Source organism: Cupressus sempervirens, chromosome 1 (genome assembly GCF_028749045.1).
Source record: "Cupressus sempervirens isolate cs-2001-9-10 chromosome 1, ASM2874904v1, whole genome shotgun sequence".
In the NCBI taxonomy this organism is placed as follows: domain Eukaryota; kingdom Viridiplantae; phylum Streptophyta; class Pinopsida; order Cupressales; family Cupressaceae; genus Cupressus; species Cupressus sempervirens.
Window position 1 is genome coordinate 78,419,758 of NC_143118.1, and position 5,454 is coordinate 78,425,211.

The window sequence follows — 5,454 nt, forward strand, 5'->3', positions numbered from 1 at the left end:
TCAAAACCACATTTATAGAGGCTAGAAATTGATTCATTTGAGTCCCTCATCTAGCACGGCTTTGGCTAAGGCTCAGTTGGAGTATCTAGAGGGACACATATCAAGAAGTGTTGCGGGTGGTGATTACATAATGACAAAATCTGGAATAGGGCTGGTTCATACTGCTCTAGGCCATAGCCAAGAAGATTTTTTTACTAGCATGAAATATAAGCTTCCAGTGTTGTCTCTTGTAGATGATAATGTCAAGTTTACTGAAGAAACTGAGTAGCTTGTTGGTTTGGATGTCTTGGGTGATGGAAATGTGGAAATTGTCAAGAGCTTAGATGAACTCAAGAATGACTGCAATCAAAGATAATTACTATTGTTTTCAAGTTTGAGTATGTAATCATGGGAGATGAAGGAAGATTATTTCTAGTTGTCTAGCAAGGGATGGTGAAGATTGATTAGTATAACCAACAATTTAAGACTTAATTGAAGTGGCATACTATTGACCAACAATTCTATAAAGGATGGTCACAGACTCTTAGCCAGTAATCCTATCAAGGATGATAGCTCATAACTTGCAGTCCTATAAAGTATCCTAATGAATTATAATCATTTTTTATTTTAGTAAATATAGTGATTAAAAAAGGCATTACAAATAACTACATCTAATCACAAAAGTCATTGAACTATAAGTAGGAAGCCTTTCACAATTTCATTAGAAGCCAGATGCAAATAATTAGAGGAAAGAGCATTCTTGTAGATGTCACACACTTTCAATAGAAACCAACTTCAATTTGAATCAAATATATTCAGAATTTAACATGATAGGGGCATCCTATTATAAATTCAGCAACTAGGGGCTTTAGCTTAACATTTGCTTTTGTTCAAACAAGGTGCACAACTTGATCCACCATCATCAATCTGTTACCATCTTGTAGTCTCTGTCACAACATAAAGCAAAACTCAGCTTTGTGTAAGTATTAATCAATTCAATATAGCCAATAAATAGACATAAATACAACTTAATATGACAAATACCTACAGCAAAAAAGTTATCTCTACTAAACTATAAGGATCATGAGTGTTCCCTCTATTTATCACCCTTGCAACCTCATCCATAGTTATGGTCTCCATGTGATTCACCATCATATATTGACTGAATGCACACAAAAGTCACCCCAGCATAACTTTATTTCAAGAGATGCTTTTTTTCAAATAATGACAAAAACAAGTAGCTTAAAAGCAGAGTAACTACTTAAAGCTATATGCATACATCCTAAAAATATAGAGAGATAGCCACATGATTAAAGTTATAAAGAAGATGAATATGGATCCAAGTGATCTTTTCAAAGGCCTCAAAAGGCTAAAAGACATTTTTGGTTATTGTAGTGTAAAACTCAAGATTTATAATTAAAGGGTTTCTCACCTAATTTATCAACTTCATCTTTGCATGAGCAGTTGAAAGACAAATTTTAGTCTCCAGTGTATGGGCAGTAACTAGTAATGTGCCTCCTCCAGACTACAACCCAAACATTAAAAAGATTAAATCAAGAGTTTAAAAAAAGAATAGATTGCTCTAAAAGTACTGACTAACATCAAGAATAAACCTAAACATTTCAAAATGACTAGGCACACTTATTACAAACCTTAGCTTCTACACCCGCATTATGTATTTTGGCATATGTAGTTGCAATATTTTTTGATGCCTATAAATTATCATCATTAGCACACAACTGTGAACATGAATTTTTACTTCCATGTGGGTTTGGCAAATAAAGAAACATAAGAATATAAAACAATTTACACAAAAGCAATGTAAAAAATTTGAAACCTTAGAAAAATCACCTCATCTGTCAGCACAGGTTGATGCTTACTCTTAGCATAATTAATGTATTTCTTCAAGAATTTTATAGTTAGGATTTCATTTTTGAAATGCCTGGTCTTTTTCTCACCATGCAATAGACAATTATATTTCAAAAAAGTGGATGCAGAAGTCTCTACTTCATCTTCTTCCATGTTTCTTGAATTTCTGTCAACAATCACCATTCCTGTAGAATATTTTGGTCAATCATATCAACTATAAAATATGAAGACATATTCCAATTATATTCAATGATAAATGAGTAGAGATGTATACCACTGTCTTCTGCTGAAGACCTATAACAATGCATACATAAAACATGCTCAAATATCCTACGATCAATATTAGGATCCATTTGATCTAGTACAATAAAGGGAAAATCAAAATAAGAGAATAAAGAATCTAGAAGTCCAATATTCTTGGTTGGAGTAAGTGAGTGATCATACTACACAAATGAGATTTTGAAGATCATATTTAGCATCAAATTTGCCCAAAAAACACAACTTTGTGTTGTATCAAATTATAGGCAATACACATTACCTATGGGTAAATAATACTAAAGCAAAGAAAGTCTATAATCCCAAAGCAGAGGTAAATACTACTGTGAAAGGCCTGGGAAGTTGAAAACACTTATAGTTCCATAGATAGGGTTTGCAATAGCAACCACACTACATCATGCATTTAGAGATGCATGAATTCCTTCTTTAGAAATTGTTACTATATTTTTCTCCATAACCTCATGTATAGACACATGGACTTGATCGCTCATCTTATCAAATTCATCAATGCAAACAACACCATGGTCTACTAAAACCATTTCTCTAGCTTCTAGCCTATGTTCACCTGAATTAATTTAAACTAATTAGCCAAGGAAAAAAAAAAATTCATAGAACCATCCAGTATTTGACCAATGAAATAATGTCAAATTGGTTATCATCAAAGCATATGCCCATGACAAACTAGGCCTCTTAACAACAAAAAATGTACAGCTAATAGTCAAGCACATACATAAAATCTCTAAAAACTAATTACTTGTCTCTTGGTTAGAGGTGACAATGGTTATCAAACCAACACCAAAAGACCCTTGTCCTATAGTTGATATTGCTAAGGGAGCAATATTCATGATGGCTCTTAGGAGTTGGGATTTGGCAACAAAAGGATCACCAACCATCATCATGTTTATATCCCTATAATGAAATTGATAGAAATGCATGAGCTCAAAAACCATTAGAAAGAGAAGTATATAGAAAGTATGAAATTAAGGGTTTCCCCCTCTCAAATAAGTTCCATTCTTTAGATTCTTTTTAACACCCCCTAGTAGCTACAATACAACAACTTTCTTTATCCAACTATGCCCAAAGATTGAAGGTGCAAGTGACTCTTCTAGTAGACTAAATGTATCCTACTTATTTCCTATTTTATTGATGTTTTTTATGTCATCACTTGTAAAAATAGGGGTATTTATCTCTTTATTGAGCTAAAACACATTATTGGAAACAATAATAGTCCTGCATTGAATGGAACGCTAAATATGTCAAACATGCCTGAATTGGAAAAAGGTTCCAAACTAAAAGGGGGCTACCATGAATGAATTGTGCCACTTGTGATTGATTATTCAAAAGGCAAGGTACTTGAAGACACCATTGACATTTCCTTTTCTTTTTCAAGGAATTTCCTTGTGAATTCCCACCACTATTATATGATCTCTAAGCTTGCAAGTGTCAACAAATCATCCTCTACAATAATATCTATTGATCTAGGTATCTAACTAGGAGTAGAGTTCTTAGGTACTTCCTGCATAGATATTGTCTAATGGTCTCTATACTTGCACAAACCAAATTCAATAACTAAGAGATTCCCTTGATCATCCTATTATAACATTAGCAAATTCACTTTCCTTAATCCCTTAAAATTGTATGGCATCAATAGCTACTACATAAAATATTACCCTATGAAAAAGAAATAGAAATATTATGGCAAAAATGTATGGAATACTTACTCATGTAGGATAAATAGACCCTATGGATAGGCCCTATAGGTAGGCTAGTCATTGATGTTATATCTTGATATTCATGAGCTTGAAATTCTCTAGTGATAGGGCAATAATGGACACTTTTATCAACCTTCAACCTTACTAAAGAACCTATTGGTCATAAATAGGAAACTTCTATCACATAAATCCCCTGGAAGAAGTGATCTTAGTCACAAAATTAAATAGGTATAAAACCTACAATCCTAAGACAAAAACACAACTAAAAAGTTGGCCTTGACAATTGAACCAAATGAGAACATATCAAAAATCTAGTGATGCTATTATGTTAAGAAATTAGTTAACCATACATTGTAGAATCCTTGGGGTGAGGTAAAACAATTTAAGACACCTAATCTTGTGCAAGGATATTATCACACAACCTAATAGTAATCATAATTTTTCTTCATTTAGTCACAAATTCAACAACATAAAATAGACAAAAGAAAAAGATGGAATGCAATGTTTTAAACATCCTTTACATACCCTAGTATCTAGAACTCCAATCTTCTAACACAGTTACAAGTGAACTCTATTTTTTGTTTCAACACCTTTTTTTACTATTCACTCAAAAGTATCAATTCTTTAGATAACAATGTATATAGTCATAGCCAACAGATAAGGCTAATAAAGGGCATTTGATGTTCATCAATCGTCAAGCATTTTCAAACTAATTTAAATAGGGGGATCATGCCTGTGGCAATATATACATACATTTAGTGACCATGCCCTCAATGCTAACCATGGTGCTAAGAAATGGAGAAAGGAGTTCTCGAGGAGTAAGGTTGTGAAAGCCAAAATGACCTTCAAAACCAACTTGAATTTTTTGGTCTTCTTGCAAATACTTGGGATCCACATTTCTTGTCACCTCCCCTAATGCATTAGATAAGGGCTGAATGTACTCACTGGGACTCCTTATCACCCTGCGAGCTAAATCATGGCTGAAATTCCTTAGATCAACCATGTCTATAAGTAGGTGATAGTGACCCTGAGTGATCATGCCTCTGATCTTGTCCATGTACACACCTTGCTCCCCCTGGAAAATGTTGCTACAAACATGTTAAAAGGCTATATCATGCATTAATGGCTTCTACCATAGTACATTTGACTGGTAAATCTTTTAAAAGGCTGATGAGATTAAATGAGAGGAGAGCAAAGAAGAAATTTACATCTTGGTCTAGAAAGTCCATGAAAGTGCACTTGTGCACCAAATTAGCTTCCTCATTGATATCCATCATCGGCAATGTAGCTTCCTACAGTGGGAAAATGAGGTGCTGCAAACTATCGATCCAAACCCCACTTATAAACACCAAAATAGTACTGAACTAAAACAATATATACAATATTAGTAGTGTAGTTTTTCTTCTACTTTAAAATTTTGACAGCAATATATACAAGATTAATATTGTAGCTATTCTATTTTTTTTGTATTTTGACTCCCTTATGTCTTCTGCAGCTTTTTCTACTCATTGTAAAACAAAAAATATATTTTTAGCTCTCTTGACAATCTACTATCTTCTCATCTTATTCTCTTTTCATTTTTTCAATTATAAACAATAGAGAAAATGTAATAACTAAT

At 33.1% G+C, this 5,454-nt stretch overlaps 1 pseudogene; it reads right to left on the reverse strand.

Annotated features, from left to right (window-relative positions):
* Positions 1-1,411: 1,411 nt before the first annotated feature.
* LOC149576309 (DNA replication licensing factor MCM3 homolog 3-like) lies at positions 1,412-5,110 on the reverse strand (annotated as a pseudogene).
* Positions 5,111-5,454: the final 344 nt, after the last annotated feature.